Raw genomic sequence first — 20,119 nt, 5'->3', positions numbered from 1 at the left:
CTATTGTGTGGACCGCAATAGATTACAAAAATGTTATGAGGGCCAGAAAAGCACTGTAAATGTGTAAGGTGTAAAATCAAGGTCTAATGCGTGTAAAGGTTACAGAGGACAGGCCCATGAAGGCTTGGAGCCATACTTAGCAACACTAAAACATATAATGAAATATAATGTAAAAATACTCCAGTGCTAGTTTAATTACATAAAGTTAAATAATAATTGCTATTGTTAATGAAACTGGCAAAAGGCTATCAGTGGCTGGAGGTTGTCCTCTGTAATTTGACTAGAACCAGATACTTCTCCATGGAGTATCTGGAACCAGATACTACGTGAATTCATTGCTGGAAGAGTTGGACACTCCTTTATGAATTGCATGGAGTCTGAGCATTTTCATTTAGTGTTAAAAGTCAGACCATCTTCTCTAGGGCAGTTCTCTAATGGCCATATGTGACCATATGTGTGCTTGTGTCTGTGCGTGCACTTATAATGACGGTGGGGTGGGGGGTGGGGTGAAGAGGACAAAAGAGTGCTTGTGCAAATTAAACTTCTTAATGATTAATGAAAATTTTCAGCAAGTTGAGAAGAACCAACTGTTCTTAGAAGGGAAACGATGGTGAAACCTCAGAGGAAGAACAAAGCAACAGGAGCCCACTGGTGCCCCTGAGCAGTACGGCAGTCCAGCTCTCTCACGCTGCAGGAATAGAAGGCTTGAGTCATCCCATCAGGCCCTTTTCTCTTGTGCTTTATCATCTCTCCCTCCCTCCCACCCTCTCTCTTTTGTTTTTAGAGAACACCTATACAGATTGAATATAAGCTCCAGAGGACTCTCTTTACTGGCTATAATAAATTGACCTTGTACCATTCCCTCGTAAGTGACGCAGGGCACTATAGCCTGTCTATTGGCCAGCTCATCGATGTGGTGACAACCAACAAACCCACACATTCTCATGAGGAACAGAGAGCTACATCAATGAAGGCTTTTCTTTGCCACTGTCACTGCTATTTAATATTTTATTGGCCATCGGTGTATTAACCACACTGGTCCAGTGTGATGTAGATATCTCAATTTAATTATTTTCCTATTGAATGTTACCATAAACATTAGCTAGTGGCTTGTTCCTTTATGCTTTCTGCCAGGAGCATAAGATTGGAGTCATGACTACAAACATGTGGGTGAAGTAAGTGTTTCCCCATTTGAAACCATGACGTTGATGCTCTGTTACACAGTATGACTCATATTCAAAGTAACTGCATAGCTGTTCTTCATGCAGCTACTTTCTCCTTTTACCATGCCGAAAGGAATGAAATGATAATAAGTCACACTGGATCCTGGACATTACTGTAGATTCTCCTCTACCCTATTGATTATTCCAATGGAAAACTCACATACTGCTATGAAATAAATGTCTTTGAATGTTTGAAGGGATAAATGAACATTCTACTGACACGTTTGTGAGTTACTGAACTGTCATGGTCTGGAAATCACAGTAATACAGTACAGAGACACACACTACAGTCTTTTCTGCAGATCTGAACACGCGCTATAGTTTGTGAAGTTCGTGTTCTTGGTGGTAGGAAGGCACCAGGACGATATGGAGGTAGTGACGACTCATTTGTTGTATAGAACTGAACCAGCTGTCCTTGAATTTTTTCAGTTGTTATATGAAGCACATATTTAACATGATACATTCTCATAGATATATTACATCACCTGGTAATGATGTAACAGAAGTGAACAACAGTTCGAATCCAGCATGACAACACCTTTTCAGTAAAGATCAGTCTCTGCAGTAACATATGATCAAAGCCTACTTGTTCCTTAATGGGCAAGATGTTTTAAAATCCCCATGTCATACACGAGGGCTGATGCACTGATATTAACTTGTTCCCCTTCGACCATCGGAACTGCCCTCTGAAGTACCTCTTAGACCTACGACTGTAGTAGGACTGACCTGCTCAAGAGTGGAACAAAGTGGGCCAGATGGGCTACCGGGAGAGTAGCTAGGCCTTATTACACTGAAGATGTCTGAGTGCTCCATGGAGACCTACTCCATCATCAGAAGATTGATTTTGTTCCACACACATACTTGCTCAAACTACCTCCATCCCCTACTCCTCCTACAATGGTATAAACCCTTTTAATAATGTTGACTCAGTTATTTGTCTGGTAAACTGTGATATAGCCAAACTATCTTATTAAGATAATAGCTGCTACAATTGCATGTAATAATAGATTACCACTAAGACAAATAAAGTTGAGATATATAGTCGGTGTTGTTCTAGCTGATGTTAACATAGTACTTAGGGCACACTTTGTAGGCGTGCTTAAATACAGCAATTATTTAACTAATGTTACATCTTGTTTTTGAGGAAGCTACATCTAAATTTGTGCTTACTATGTGTATGTAATTGCATGCCTGTATCACTGATCTGTGTTTAAGAAAGTTTAGTTTAGAGGATTAATCTCATGTTGCCGTGTTTGATTTTCTGCTGCTTGACTGTGTTGGTGTTCTTAGCTTTGGTCTGCACTAGAACATGCTGGTCACCGTTTTTGTCACTATGTGCATGTTCATTGTCCATTACCATTCACCATTCATTTAACGTCCAGCCGGGTAAGGTGGCACTTTCTTGATGTTTTCCAAGGTTCCTGTTCAGATGGCACCCTCTTGTGTCGGACAAGAATAACAGCAGATCTGCACATTTTAAACAGAAGAGGAAACCGAGTGGTCCACCTTCCAGTGAGAGAGACAAAAAGGAAGTGCAAGGTTATCATAACTCCCAGCAGAATAATCTGAATCCCCAATTGCTACATTCACTCTTCCATCAGGAATATCCTTGGGATATCCTTGGCCAGGGTGAGCACACAGATAGTAATGCTACCACCAGTGCTGCTGCTTGCATGACAGAATACTACAAGGACTGAGATAGCACAAGGACTGAATAATACTTCCAAGGACTGAGTAGGACACACAAAGTCATTAGGCCAATTTTATGTATGGTCTTTAGCTAGAAACTTTACAGTGACTTGTAACAAGTAAAACTGAACACAGTAGTTTAAAAGGCAGTAATGCCTAATAGTTTTACAAGGAATTTAATGAGCTAGAAGGAATTTAATGAGCTTTACTAGGTTAGAATTCATTGCACTTTGGTCTTCTCATATACTGTATAGTAGGAAGCAAGTTGGGTCTTAATACTACAAAATGCTACCATCAGGAAGGATGTTTTTATCTCATTGTTGCAACATGTCATTATGTATCTGTAGTACTGCATTATATCTGATATGCAATGTGGTTCATGAAAGAGCAATGATTTTTCTTTAATAAAGTTTTGGTTATTTTCCAATACTTCCTCCTTTGCTTCTTGATAAAAGAAGAATAGAAGCATGCAATCATAGTGATAGCTTCCTGCAAATATTAATACTAGATGTCATTCTGGTTACTTTTCTTTCTCCATTATTGAACTGAATGATATGGTCAATTAAAACTACAAAACATTCAGCTAAGTCTTAATAACAAAGCCAGGAAAATAATATATTAAGAAATATGACAAATAAGTAGTTTTTCTCCAAAAATACCAGTCTGTTTGCAAAAGTGCTGAACAATAAACAGAAACCTTTTCTCCAGATCCATTGTATTTTGAGGCTGTCTAGTTGTCTCTGATGGGTCATTTTCACGCTTTTTTAAATAACTATGATGTGTTCTATTTGGGGGCTGTCAAATATAGACACCACAAACAATATGCAAAGGTACACTCTCTCATGGTCAGTGTGTGGTGTGCTACTGCAGCCCCAGGATACACACATATGTAGATTTTTTAAAAAAAACAGGGTAAAGAGAGAACCATGTTGCAAGATTGGCAACTCGTGTTCAAATTCAAATATTAAAAAAATAAAAATCTAGTAATTAAATGTATTAGTCTAAATTTAAAAATTAGAAAACAGCCATGTACCTCACAAGGGAAGATCTAAGAAAAGCACTGTCTGTTCCTGAGAGACAAAGAACAAGTCAGATGAAAAATGAGACAAAGTGACACAGAGAACAAAGTGGAGGTGTCACTGCTGCTGACATGCACCTTTCCTGGAGAAGGAGCAGGTTGTGCTAAGCCCTGGACCTCCTCATGCGACCAGCAATGAAGGAGAAGATGATGACCATCTGTAACATGCTGTATACAGAGCGAGATGCAAACGGGTAGAACCCAAAAAGGGGATTTTGATGAAAAGCAAAAAAACAGAGTGATCATTCAAGATATCCAAAAACACAGTTGGAATGATCGTTAGAGATACCTGAAATACAAGAGCCGTCTAGTTAACAATCCATTGAAGACGTCCATAACGTCTTTGAGGATATCTTAAAAAGAACTTTAGACTAATCCTAAATCAAACCCAAGATATCTTTAATTCAGTTTTGACAAGTCATAATTTACGTTCACGATATCTACAATTTAATTTGCACTAGTAGTAGTTTATTTTCCGATATTTAAAAATATATATTTAAGATATCTTAAATCATGAAAAAATTAAGATAGCTTTAATTGGACTAATGACTAATCAAAAACAAAGTCAGACTTCCCACCCTGCAAAAACCCATTTCAGGGAGGTAGCATTCCCCTCAGTAATTACTGATAAAGCCTTACAGATAAAGTTATTACTGAAATAATTAAATTAAGACACTATATTTAATTTAGTGGCATATCTATATAAATTCGAATTAATATGTTTTCTATGGCTTGGCTCTGCTGGTTTGTAAGACTTAGCTGGGCTAAACTAGGCTAAACTTGTTAGCTAGCCAGATAACAAGCTACCCAATCCAAACATCAAAGCATCAATTTTGGTGAATATTCCTACCCATGGTGTCTTAAATTCAATTCCATGAACAATAGGCCTTAAAAATCATTTCAGTGTTTCTGTTTTGTTAAAATTTAATTGTACTTGTTGGGGAAATTTACTTTGCTTCGCTTTACTTTGTGTTTCTATAGTCACAGCATAAGTCTAGATAGGCGTGAGAGGCAAGGACATCAGCGGCTCACGTGGTTATACCCATAGAGACAGAAGAAGACTGTTCTAACCGTAGAGATAGAAGACGCCACCTGCGCTCAGGCTAACCAAAACATAAAGTTCAGATACCTTGTAGGAGCTGTTTTTTCTTTCTTCTTTCTTTTCGTCTCTGTGTATAAGGGGAGGGGGACTTGTACCTCGAGGCAGTTCTCTTTCTCTGTTACCCAGGGGAACTCAATAAACTTTTTACTACTCAATGCATAAGGCTGTCTGTGTTTGATGTGCTCTCATTTTTCCAACCACAATTTGGCGTAGTCAGCAGGATGAGCAGCTCCCTCGCTGAAGAGGGAAAATCACTGAAGACGCTCTTTGGCAAGGCTGAGCTGGGAGGGAACACCCAGTCGGGGAAAAGTACCGCCAGAGTGAAGGTGTTTTCCCTCATCTTCAAAAAGTACCGTGAGTGGGAGAGAGCAGTGATTGTGTAAGTACACAGACGTTTATATTCCCTCTGTGCGACCGTTCGGGAGTTCTCCTCTAGCATAAGAATATTTCAGAAGTACTTGAAATAGCTTTGTTACAACGGTGCAAAGTAAAGTGAAACAGTAGCCTGCTGAGAGTGAGGCACTTATTGCTCAGACGTGAGATTAGGGACGTCTAAGAGACGTAATAGGTCCGGACCTGGGAGGAGAATCAGTCTAAGAGTGAACGGCGCATAAGATACGTTAACGGGACTAAATTACAGCAGCGCATGCATGGAGAGAGTAATAGAATGGGATCCCTAAATATTAAATTAATGCAATATGACCCGTCCGAGTGGAACCAGCCCTTACAGAAAGACATGCGAAGGGACTATGGGGAGAGAGCCGTAAAGTGGTTGCCCATATGGGTAGATTGTTATGGGTTCCCTCGGAACGGGAGCTTGAGTGTGAAACTGCTTAATAATATACTTAGACGTATGGAAAAACGACCATGGGATTCTGCTCAGCGTAAGGTATGGGATAGACACCATGGGAATAGTATAGCAAGTCTTAAAATGTGGATAACAGGAAAAAACAAACAAACAAACAAACTAAGGGGGCTGGGAGGGAGGATGAATCTAATTCCACTTCTCAGTGTGTGTCCTCCAGAGCCGATCCCGATCTCGACTCCCCTCCACCGCAACGGAAACCAGCAGCCGTGGTGCCTGATCCAGTGGCAGCGGAACGTCCACTCACCTATGGACTGCCTCAAGCAGGACCACACACTGGTCTCTTAGATGAAGCCCACGCCATAGAACGAAGGCATCACCCTCAGAGCGGTTAACCAGGAAATGGACACCTCGTTCGGACTCAGCAGACTGGCTGAAGACTATGCCAGACATCATGAAGATCAAATTCAAAGAACAGAGCAGACAACATGGATCAAGCCATGTTCACCATGATGCACCAAGTGGCTCCCAGGGGGAGAGGACGAGAAAGGGAGCAAGATGCTCCAGGAGGAAGAGACATGTCATAGAGAAATCGATGTTACAACTGTGGAAAAGAAGGACATTTTTCCAGAGACTGTCCAGACCCAGATGGCCAAGCCGCGAGAAATGATCTGGAAGAGGTGGACTGATGGGCGGAGGAGAGGCGGGACGGCTGTGAGAGACCACCAACCCCATCAGACAAAAGGAAAGTGCCAGATTTTTACTCTATGTATTCTCAGCTATTAAGTACGGGACCCCTAGCATTACCCCAAGTAATTTTAACAAATGAAGTTTTTAGTAGATAGCAGTGCCACGCACTCAGTAATTCAAGCAAAGGGAATTAATGTACCAATTACTAATAGAACGGTGGCTATAATGGGTGCGAATGGAACGGTGGTGCATGAGAGAATGTCTATGCCTCTCCAATGTCAGGTGGGGGAATGAGAGTTTCGACATGGATTCCTTATTTCCTCTGTGTGCCCAATCAACCTGCTGGCTCGAGATTTGATGTGCAAATTGAGTTGTACTTTAGTAAGCTCCCCAAAGGGACTCAGTGTTACCTTCACGGAAGGTGAAGCCAGTGCACAGATGGTGCAGCTGGGAGAAGGGGAGCTGGGATATATCTACGAGTGGGGGTTGCAAGGGGGGTCAGGGAAAATAACCGAACACATGGTCGAAACCGCCAGAAGGGCAACTAAGGGTAAATTTACTTATATGGATGCAGAATGTTTGCTTGTGACTGCCTATGTTTCCGATGGTCCAGATAAGCAGTACGCAGAAGCTTTTTTCCGTCATGAAAACCTAGAGACCATTAGAACTAAATATTTGTGTTGGGATGATGATTTTGTAGCTGTGTAAATTGAACTGTCTGATGAACAGAAACGGTGGTATGATGTTGAATACTCCTTCCCCCATGTCTCACTAGGCAGAAATAATCCTTTTAGACAATGGCGGGAGGTGGGACTGTGGATAAGACGACTGAGTCATCTCCACAGATGGGAACCCACTGAACAACCCACTATTTACTATAATGCAGGAGTAGATGCATTCCGAATGACTCTGCCGTATGTAATTACGGCTAACAGAACTGTAGAGCTTACCTCACCTCATCAGAGTGCACCCTTGACTAACTTTATAGCATCGGAATCCGAGCATGATAATTATTTGAGCGAGGTACCCGATATTTTATGGGCTAAAGGGAAAAAGGATGTGGGATTAATCAAAAGTTGTGAGCCAGTGCAGATTACGCCAAAGGGCGCATACAGACCGAAACAACCCCAATACCCGTTGAAAAAGGGAGGCCATAGAAGGTATTAGACCAGTATTCCAATCCTTTCGAGACGCCGGTGTAATAATACCATGCCCATCCTTGCCTGTCCCTATTTTTCTGTGAAGAAACCAGGGCATGATGAGTGGAGATTTGTACAAGGCTTACAAGCAGTAAATGCAGCAGTACAAGCAAGGGCACCTGAAGTGCCAAATCCGCACACCATATTGTCACAAATACCACATGACACTCGATGGTTCACCATTGTGGACCTGGCGAATGCTTTCATTGGTGTATCAGTACATCCACATAGCCAGTATTGGTTTGCTTTTTCCTTTGAAGGAAAACCCTACACGTTTACGCGCCTCTGTCAGGGCTATTGTGAATCGCCAACCATTTATAATGCAGCATTAAGACAAAGCTTAGAAGGTCTTACCCTTCCTGCATGCACAACTCTGCTGCAATACGTGGATGATTTATTATTAGCGGCGCCAACAGTGGAGTTGTGCAAGCAAGCCACCTTATGCCTGTTGAAACATTTAACTGCAGAAGGGCATAAAGCTAGTAGAGCAAAATTACAGAGTTGTAAAGAGGAAGTAACTTTCTTGGGCATATCATTAAGGGGAATACACACAGGCTGTCTCACAACCGAGCACAAGCTATAATTTCGCTACCTAAACCGACCACAAAGAAACAGGTGTTATCTTTTTTAGGCATGTGTTCCTACTTTCGCATGTTTATTCCGTCCTATGCAGAACTGGTGGAACCACTACGAGCCATCATTCCCACCAAAGCTGGGAATGCGGTGCAGTTGGCACAAGGGCTACCAGCTTGCCTCAGAGCAATAGCAGCTGCCAAAAAGGCCATACTAGCCTCAAGAGATATAGTGGCATACTCCCCTCTTACTTTTTTAGTCCCACATGCAGTACACCGAATACTGCAGGACCAGAGAGTATCAAACTTATCAGCCCAGCGATGGCTGCGATACCACACCACCCTCTTACACATGCCTAACATAACTGTTAAAAGGTGTACAACACTGAACCCAGCTACACTCCTTCCTACGGAGGAGGATGGAGACCCACATGACTGCACAGCAGTCTTAGCTGAGGTATGTACAGCGCGGGTTGATCTTTTTGAAGAAGCCATAAGTAACCCAGACCTATGCCTCTATGTGGATGGGTCAGCAAGCAGGGACAACACCGGGGTCAATAGGGCAGCGTACACTGTAGTAACAGATCATGAAATACCCAAAACAGAAGTGTTACCAGTAGCACTAACGGAAGCATGCAAACTAGCTGCAGACAAAACTGAGCAAAGGGGGAATCGTAGACAGCAAATCAAAGTATTGGTCTGCACCAGGAATCACAACACTTACCCCAAAATTTTTGTTCCAGCTGTCTTGTTTGTGTGCAGCACTCCCCCAAGGGAACCACCACGCAGACCCCAGTGGCGGGACACCCGCCAGCAACCGAACCATTTTGACATTAAATGGTTGACTTTGTTGAATTAACCCAGGCAGAGGATAAGTACATGCTGGTGTGTGTGTGTATGTTCAGCAAGTGGGTAGAAGCGTTTCCCACGACCAAGCAAGACGCACAAACGGTAGCTAAGATGTTCCTAAGAGAAATCATTCCTAGGTGGGGCCTACCAAAGCGCATCTCAAGTGACAACGGCACACTGTTTGCACATCAAGGCCTTATAGAACTAACCAAACATCTATGTATTGACATGAAGAAACATTGCAGTTACCACCCAGCTAGCGAAGGGGCGGTGGAGCAGGCTAATGGTACTCTGAAAGCGGGATTAGCAAAAATATGTCAACAGACAGGACTTAACTGGGTCCAGTGTTTACCATTGGTCCTGTGGCAGATGCGGACCAGACCCCAAAAGCGCACGATGCTCAGTGCCTTTGAGACGGTTTTCGGCAGACCACCCAACACGGGTGTAGGGCCTCCGCTGACAGATAGCGTACTCCTAAATGATTCCATGGTACAGTACTGTATGTCATTGCCCTGTCCATTGTATGCAAACAGGTGCAAGCTGTCTTGCCGAGCCCCGCAGACAAGCACCTGCATGACATCGCTCCAGGCGACTGGGTATTGGTGAAAAATCTCAGACGAAAGCGGTGTAACCAAGCACGGTGGACAGGACCACACCAAGTCCTGCTAACAACCCACACTACTGTCAAAATAGAAGGACGAGGAACCTGGGTACACCACACACACTGTAAGAAGGCTCAGACACCAGCCCCAACTCCAAGCAGCAGCACCCCAACAGACTAGGTCGGAACTGTGTTGAGAAGGGTGTTGAAGGCAAGGCCTTCCCTTTCGACACTCGGAACCGTCAAGAAACCTATAAGATGGGTGTGTCAGTGCTTGTGATACTTGGGGTCTGGCATAGTATTCACTTGAGTACATCCGAACGTATAACCTGGGACACCTCGTCCTCCGGTTATTGGACCAGGCTAAGCAACGGCTATTTTAGTACCACTAACAAGGAATGAATTCCTTGGTACCAAGCCTTCAATAAGCCAGTGCAGCAGACAATTACAGGTCACCTGAGAGAGGACATGACAAAGCAGTGTCACGTTATCAGGGTTCCATCAGATTCTTATGATTATTCTGCAAATAGAAAATATGTATGGGACATCAGAACTAATAGTGAAGTTAAGCAATCAGCCAATCTAACCATTGCCAATGCGCCCGGGGATGGCAATGCCATTCCGATAACGTTACAAGGAAACTGGAATATGACTAACCCCAACGGTAGCTATCTGTGCTGTATAGAAAGGGTGGGTGCTGACATTTGTGCGCCACTGACACTCGTAGCACTGCCACGTAGAGTAGATCACATTCAGCTAACACGTAGACTGCATGTTGATATGGACGATGAGTCTCACGACTTGTTGGGAGCATTGTTACCGTTCCAGGGCCCCATAACCACTGAGGCAGAATGCTTAGCAGCGAAATGCCAACATAATACAGCATATATGTCAGCCATAGTACATACCCAAAATTGTCTGGTGTGCCAGAACACCAGCGTCCCATGGACTGTAATTCCTTTGAAAAAGGCAGACGTAGGAGCAGTGAACATGACACTCTCTATGTGCCAGGTGATTAACCAGACCTCACACTGTTCCAGCCCCACTGACCCTGCACCACCAAAAATGATGCTGCATGTGGCAGCTGGAAAGGGTAGGATATGTGCATGTCAGATGAAGCAGCAGGTAACTGTAGGTTGGTCTAGGTGCATCTACTATGTGCAGGTGCACAGCAATGGCACTTGCAGTAACTCCAACGGCAGCTCCCTGTGGAACTGCTCCATGACAACCCCGCAGGGATATCGGAATGTGATGTGGGTCTGTGGTTTGGTAGCGTACGGTGAATTAGCACATAATTGGACTGGTTGTTGTTATCCAGCTGTAGTGCGCCCAAGGACGCAGGTGTATACACTTCCCCATGCCAAGCAGCACAGGGTGAGGAGAGACATAACCAGCACAGACTATTGTGGTAGACTCCTGAGGGACCCATGGACCACTCCGGGTGAAACCATTGGCTGGTCCCTTTTCCTGGGTGGTGGCACAGTAGCAGCCCTGCAAAAGATCAGTGGCTTAGCTTATCAGTTACTGCAAGTAGTTAATGACACCTTAGCAGCTATAGGTGACTTAAAGCTAGAACAACAAGCAATAAGGGCAGCAGTGCTACAACATAGAATGGTATTAGATCTCTTAACCATGAAGGAAGGTGGAGTATGCAAAATGATCAACACTTCCTACTGTTTTTATATTCCAGATCTTGGCGCTAATATTACTGATTATATGAATCATATGCGATCTGCCTTCACTCCACCGCCTGCAGTTCCAGTTGGATTCTGGGACTGGCTGACGGCCTGGTTGGGCAGTTGAGCAGCGAACCTAGCGGCTGTAGCATTGCCCATTCTGCTACCCATTCTTCTTCTGTGTTTACCTCCTTTTTTGTCATTGTGTGTTAGACGTCTCTCTAGTGTGTTCACCATGCCAGCTCTCAGCGATCTTGCCGCTGACCGACCCCACGTCTGTGAGGACGTTCCGCCCCCCGAGACGGGCGGTGTTGGTGGCTCGCTCCAGGACATCGTAGTGCTCTTCTCTGAAGAAATGTGTGATGGTGTGTGATATAGAAACAAAGGGGGAAATGTTGTGGAAATTTACTTTGCTTCGCTTTACTTTGCTTTGTGCTTCTATAGTCGCAGCATAACAGTCCGTAGATAGGCGTGAGAGGCAAGGACATCAGCGGCTCACGTGCTGTTCTACCCAGAGACAGAAGAAGACTGTTCTAACCGTAGAGATAGAAGACGCCACCTGCACTCAGGCTAACCAAAACATAAAGTTCAGATACCTTGTAGGAGCTGTTTTTTCTTTTTTCTTTTTTCTTTTCTTCTCTGTGTATAAGGGGAGGGGGACTTGTACTGCGAGTCAGTTCTCTTTCTCTGTTATACAGGGGACAGAACTCAAACTTTTTACTACTCAATGCATAAGGCTGTCTGTGTTTGATGTGCTCTCATTTTTCCACCACAGTACTCAAGTTCATCAAAACGTATGCATTCAAGATCGGTAGTCAACACTGTTAATATTAAAAATACAAGGCCTACTACAGAACTTGGAGTAACGTCTTTACTTAACTGCACATTTTCCTGTTTGGAATCCATATATTATAGATGAACGCAGTTCACTTTATTCTTACCTGTAACACTGACCCGTAGAGATAAATCTAATGAGATCCTTGAACTTCACAGTTCCAAGTTAGATTTATAAAGGCAAGTTAGCAACCTAGTATCTAATCTAACAGAAACTGTTAGAATAACAATCAATTTAATCATGTAATTATTTCCACCTAAAACTGACCTCTATATTGGTTTAACTATGTACTCTCTTTTATACCTGCAATGCCTATTTGAATATTAAAGGATGACTCCAAATTCTTTTTAAAAGTCTTTAAAAACTTTCCACTATTTTAGAATTAATTTATCTTTAGTTTTTTTCTCCCATTCAGCAGTTCTTGTGAATTTTAATAAGCCTACTGAAATTTCATGTAACGTACAAGAGGAATGAAAATATGAGTAAATGAATGAATGAATGAATTAATGAATACAATGCCAGGTGGGTGCAGAGTCTCAGAAATGCATCTTTGATGGGGATATCCTTTCATCACCTCCATCAGAGCTACAGGGTGTGCAATGCACATTTTCACCCTAGCAAGAAACCATTTAATGTGTATGTGTATGGTAATTCACTGTACTAGAATTACCACTGAAATTCCGCTACTCTCAATACCTGATCTGATACCATGGCAAAACAAGAACACACTCCCATTCAGAACACATGAGCTCAGAAATTAGAGAAGGTTGAGAGAGAGAAGGCAGAACATTGTTCAGCAGCAGGGGTGAGAAGGGTGTCCCTGTAATCGGATGTACGGAGAGCAGAGGGAAAATACTGGTTAATTTTGGTTATCTTTTCTTTAAAGAATCTAAAAAAACCTTCACGTTGTTCAACAGTTCCAGATGGAGAAGATGGAGGCTGAAGGAGTTTATTAATAGTGGAAAAGAGTGTTTGGGGACCACTGATCACAGATGAAATAAGATATATAACTATGCACATGGTCCGAATAGGCTACTTTATGAACAGTGAGACCAGTTAAGGATTTAAATAGACAAAGTATGTCTACGAATGATAACTGAGTTTTGTAAATACTGCAGCAATGCACATCAGCATGGAAGAATCAGCATGGAAGAGAAGAATGCCCAGATTTCAACAAAATCTGATGCTTGCGTGGGACTGCAAACCTCTTCACAAAAGTATGTATGTAGTGAAAACAGGACGAGTAGAGTGGAATCACCAGAGACTGTATGACATACAGCAGATGGACAGATCTGTTCAACATGTACTGTTGGCTATGCCTTATCGCATGGAAAGAAATCATTTTTTCAACCTTGTACTGCAGGAAAAAAACAGATGGCAACTAGTAATGTTATGCGCCAAAAAGACACAATTAAATTAGCCCCAAAAGGTATCAGGATGTTTTCTGCAGCTCACTGGTGGGTATCAGGATGTTTTTGCAGCCTGGCAGAGTCTCTGCCAGTGCCTGTTCACTTTATCCTGGTCAACTGCTGCTACAGGTATACAGAACTATATATGGTGTACAGAACTACAGTATACAAGAGAACAAACTGGAGGTGTCACTGCTGCTACAAGTATACAGAACTACATATAGAACACAAACTACAGTATACAAGAGATCAAACTGGAGATGTCACTTCTGCTAGAGCATACAGAACTACAGTATACAAAAGAACAAACTGGAGGTGTCACTTCTGCTGCAGTATACAGAACTACATATAGAACACAAACTACAATATACAAGAGAACAAACTGGAGATGTCACTTCTGCTAGAGTATACAGAACTACATATAGTATACAGAACCACAGTATACAAAAGAACAAACTGGAGATGTCACTTCTTCTGCAGTATACAGAACTACATATAGAACACAAACTACAGTATACAAGAGAACAAACTGGAGATGTCACTTCTGCTAGAGTATACAGAACTACATATAGTATACAGAACTACAGTATACAAAAGAACAAACTGGAGATGTCACTTCTGCTGCAGTATACAGAACTACATATAGAACACAAACTACAGTATACAAGAGAACAAACTGGAGATGTCACTTCTGCTGCAGTATACAGAACTACATATAGAATACTGAACTACAGTACAAAACAGGTCAGTATAATCATGTTTTCTCTCTCTATTTTATATTTATATCTTTGGAGAGTAGTTTAGATTGTGTGTGTCCATCTCTATAACTCTCTCCTGAATCCCAATCTAAAAAGCTTTTCAATCTTACACAGAAAGCTTATATCAAATATATTTTACTACATCATAAGCTCAAACTTTGTATTAACATATTTTTGTTAACATTTGAACAAGTATAGTGTTATATTAGGTTCCACAGATCCCACACATATACACAATGTTTGTGGTCTGAATTCCACGTGATGCCTTCACTGGTCCTCTCAGTTTAGCATATGAAGCACTGCTTTTTTTAATTCTTAAAATTATGACTTATCTTGTAGTTTCAGGAATCAACACTGCAGGAAGCAGTTGCTCCAGACTGGCTGCAGTGTGTCTGGCACTGCGTGTGTTCTCTTGCTGGCTGCCATCACAGTGGTGTGGGTCAAGTTGACAGAGAGAGACCAGCTACAGCAACCTGACTGTAGAGAGAGACAGACTCCAAAGAAAGTTTTCTGACCTGGGTGAGTGAACATTTGCAGGACATTACGCTAGTTTGCAAAGGGCTTAATTATCCAAGAAAATTGTCTAAAGCTGTTTATATGCAAAATAAGCGTTTATTTAAAAAGTCACCATGACACCAAGCTTCTTCTTTTGTTTTGTTTTTTCTATCCAAGTAATTCAACACAGTTATGTTGGGGGTGAGGCTCTGTGCTGCTCTTCCTGTATGTGTACATATATAGGCAATAGGTGTGTCAGTGTGATTATCATTATCATGTATGTGTACATATACAGTCATCAGGTGTCAATGTGATTATCATTATCTTGCTGGAAGATTTTTCACAAGTTATTTGAGCATAATTGGTGTTCCAATAGGCTGGAAGTATCTACCTGTACTTTCTGTTTAAAAATACACTGCCTGGCCAAAAAAAAGGTCACCACCTGGATTTAACTAAGCAAATAGGTAAGAGCCTCCCATTGGATAATTACTGCATGGGTGATTATGTTTCAGGGGGCAACAAGTTATTTAACCCTAACTGATGCAGTTAATAGCTTCTCATTTGTTAAACAACCATGTTGAAAGACACATCCTGTGGTTGTGGAAAAGATGTTAATCTGTTTCAGACAAAATACATAAGGTCTATTTTAGACAATGATAAGTGCAATAAACAATAAGTACTAGAGGTTGTTAGACAACATCAGTGTAATAAACAATACCCTACAATAGTTTAGTACAATAAGTAGTTTAGTTAGTCAATATAGGAGCAGGGTTAGTGGTCATTTAAGTATTCCACAAATAGATAAGTCTTCAGTCTGCGTTTGAAGACTGCAAGGGACTCTGTTGTCCAGGCAGCAAGTGGAAGTTCATTACACCATCTGGGAGCCAGGCCAGGCATACCATGTGGTAAGAGGGGAGCGTACCATTATACATATACTACCCCCAAACAAGAAACACTGCTATTTCCTTCAGGATCAATAGTGTTTTTATCTTACCTTCCAGCTTAAATAAAGTTTATCAGAGCCATTGCAATCTACTAAGCTCTTCTGATGTATAGTCTTCTGCATATATTTTTAATTTTAGAATGACAGCTTTCCCCTTTCACTCCTTGTTTCCTTTGTTCATGACTTCTGAGGTACAGTAATAACCAGATATATAATGTACATCTCGCATATATCCATCAAAGTATGGAATATCCTTTTTCAATCTTGGAATCCAACTGAGATTGAACCTCTCTACCCTTCTGTTATCCGGCTGTAGCTGAGTCTCCCTGCCACCTGTCTCTGAACCAGTCTCAACCCCCCTCTTTGAGTTTTGGTTCCTCTTGAAAGCTTCTTCCTCTCAGCCCCAGGGAGTTTTTCCTCACCACTGTCATCTTTGGCATGCACTACTGGGGCTTGGACCCAGACATATGTAAAGCTGTTTGGTGACAACAGCTGTTGTAAAAAGCACTACATAAATAATCTTTGCTTTGCTTTGCTTTTCACTGTTGTAGTGGTCACCTTATGTATATGGCAATGCCCTGAATACATAAACTTGTACATCACCAACATGGACACCTAGGTCATCATCTAACAATGTTTATTTCATTGTATTCAAATAAAAGAAGGTTTCTGGTTGGTTATTAGTTTGAACTCTTTGTCTGTACACAAAATTTGGTCTTTATACTTAAAGTATGTGTGCAAAATTCATATGAATGAATTCATATTACTGTCACTTCAATCAGTTGATCTGACCAGAGTTTACACAGAGTTTACATTCTGGTTCCAGCAGAGTTTACATAGACTTTGTTATTCTTCTCTAAATCAGTTGACAGTGCTGGAATAATTAAATGGAACAGTGAGAAAGGCTTAGCTTGATCCAATTCTGTTTGGTATCTACTGCTGTCTGCAGCTCCCAGAGTGACTCTATGTGTGTGGTATTGTAAAATATATGCACTGCTCTCAGGACAGGAAGTTGACATTAGAAAGCCCTTACACGAAATATGCACTGCTTTCTGAAATATATCTCTAAATCTGCTTTCTTTGAAGTCTCTGTAGTTACTGAGACCTGAATGTGTTCTCATGTAAAAATGTAATTTCTATCTAAATATTCCTGAGACTTTGTATATTAATTTGTGAGTTTTACACTTTGCTGTTTCCCTATGTCTCTGTCATCTTTAACAAGTATGTGCACTTGAAGATATCATCTCCTATCACTGTCTCAAAGACCTTTGACAACTAGCCAGCAAATTCCTCTGATTCAGTTCTTATAATTGCTGGTCTTTGTTCCTTTTTTATTTTTAGAATTAACAGGTGTGTATGGAGCAGACAAAACCCAAAACAAAAGGCACATGACACGGTTGCTATGGGAACTCTACTTGGGGGGACGGGGAGACGGGGTTCTCTGCAGGGTCTTGTATTTATCATTGTTTTACTCTGCTGACACAGTTAACAATCGTATTGAAACAAATGCAAACAAAAGCCAAAACCCACAGTATGTTGGGGGTATGTAGGTTATAAGACACATACATTCGGTTTTGTGAATTGAAAGGTCTCTCTGTTGCTTTATTTTTCTTCCTCCTAACCCTGCCACCCCCCCCCCCAAACCCCCACACCCACACACACCCACCAGCATAATTAATAAACAACAACAGAACAGACATTAGTTCAAATCTTTTCCTGAAGGGGTACAGCACTATGGTATTTTATGTTTTCTCTGCCATTGCATGTCACTTTCAGTTTATTAGCAAATCTGTCATGTTCTTCATAAGGTGACTCACAAGTGCTAAAACTGACCAGATTTAAAACTGTGGCACTCCAGGACTGCAGTGCACAACCCTGACCTAGTCAACATGAAAGGGATTCTGGTATGATAGTCACATGGTAGCTTTGTAGGCTTTGTGAGTAAAGAGACATCTTGTGGCCTGCATGTTATACACAGAGATGGCATGAGTGCACAGCCAGCAGGACTCACAGGTCAATTTAGGAAAAAACTCCACAAAATATGAGATTTCAAAATTTAATCTCTAGTTTTTGTCTGCTTTTGTCTTGATCACATTTATTACTGTGTTGTATCTTTCACCAATTTTTCCTTCAGTGAGTTTGTTTGTATCAGCATTTTTCTGCTTTAAGTTATAAAAGCAATTGATCATCAGTCTTTTATTGATATAACTTATGATGCTGACCTTCATGGGGTGCTGGGTTTCTTTTTATGCTGATAATTTTAACCTGATAAAAGTATGTTATATGTGTCATCTTTCATTATTTTAATGTATTTTTTCTTCAAGTTCTAGTACCTTGTAAAGGGCTGTCTTAAACTGAATCTTTACAACTGCTAAATAAAATTATAAATATACACTGCCTGGCCAAAAAAAAAAAGTCACTACCTGGATTTAACTAAGCAAATAGGTAAGAGCCTCCTATTGGATAATTACTGTATGGGTGATTATATTTCAACTGGCGACAAGTTATTTAACCCTAACTGATGGAGTGATTAGCTTCTCATTTGTTAAACAAGACACATCCTGTGGTTGTGGAAAAGATGTTAATCTGTTTCAGAAGGGTCAAATTATTGGCATGCATCAAGCAGAGAAAACATCTAAGGAGATTGCTGAAACTACTAAAATTGGGTTAAGAACTGTCCAACACATTATTAAAAAGTGGAAGGACAGTGGGGAAACATCATCTTTGAATGTTTGTGGTCAGAAAAATATCTTCAATGATCGTGCTCAGCGATCAATTAAACATGTAGTGTAATCAAATCATAGGAAAACAACAGTAGAACTCAGGGATATGTTTAATAGTGAAAGTAAGAGCATTTCCACACGCACAATGTGAAGGGAAGTCAAGGGATTGGGACTAAACAGCTGTGTAGCCTTAAGAAAGTCACTTGTCAGTGAGGCTAACCGGCAAAAACGGCTTCAATTTGCTAGGGAGCATAAAGATTGGACTCTGAAACAATGGAAGAGGGTCATGTGGTCTGATGAGTCCAGATTTACCCTGTTCCAGAGTGATGGGCGCATCAGGGTAAGAAGAGATGCGGCCAAAGTGATGCACCCATCATGCAGTGCCCACCATACAAGCCTGTGGGGGCAATGTTATGATCTGGGGTTGCTGCAGTTGGTCAGGTCTAGGTTCAGCAACATTATGTGCCCAAAGAATGAGGTCAGCTGACTACCTGAATGTACTGAACAGCCAGGTTATTCCACCAATGGATTTTTTCTTCCCTGATGACACGGGCATATTTCAAGATGACAATGCCAGGATTCATCAGGCTCAAATTGTGAAAGAGTGGTTCAGGGAGCATGAGACGACATTTTCACACATGGATTGGCCACCACAGAGTCCAGACCTGAACCCCATTGAGAATCTTTGCGATGTGCTGGAGAAGACTTTGCGCAGTGGTCCAAATCTCCCATCATCAATACAAGATCGTGGGGAAAGATTTATGCAACTCTGGCCAGAAATAAATGTTGTGACATTGCAGAAGCTTGTGGAAACGACGCCACAGTGAATGCATGCCGTAATCAACGCTAAAGGTGGTCCAGCGAAATATTAGTGTGTGTAACCTTTTTTTTGGGCCAGGCAGTGTAGTTATTAATATAAAGTGTATAGTATAATACAGAGTGTCACCATGGTGTTGCAGAGAAGAATGGTGAGTGATGGTGCTGTAAAAGTGTAACATTAGCAAGGAGGGAGCGAGAGGCATGTGTGTTTGAGGGGTCTTTATTCTTCATTGCAACAGTCTAGCACAAAACAACACAAACAAGGTGATGGGTAAACACCTCCCCTCATACAGTAGTCCACAGTTTATGAAGAGGGAAAGTCATCTTAAGCCTTTAACCTTATGCAGCCCAGCCCAAACTCTGATCCAGTCTCACCTTCACAGCTGCTGGAATTAACCATATATACTGAATATTTGCTGGACATATAGAGTGAAAATGTCCAAATCATTTTTTTTTCCCTACGTAAAGCAGCCAATTAAGAAATAAAGAAATGTCAATCCACAATTGGGAATTCAATACTTTCTTCTCCATACTGCTGCTTTACAGCACTGAGCTACAATGACTCCAGGAAGATAGCTCTGGTCATGTACTGGAATATATGGGTTAAATTGTCCATCATCTGGGTATCTTTCACTTACTGCAAAAATTCATTT

Source organism: Electrophorus electricus, chromosome 3 (genome assembly GCF_013358815.1).
Source record: "Electrophorus electricus isolate fEleEle1 chromosome 3, fEleEle1.pri, whole genome shotgun sequence".
Taxonomy (NCBI): domain Eukaryota; kingdom Metazoa; phylum Chordata; class Actinopteri; order Gymnotiformes; family Gymnotidae; genus Electrophorus; species Electrophorus electricus.
The sequence above is the reverse complement of the archived record's forward strand: the minus strand, read 5'-3'. Positions refer to the sequence as shown.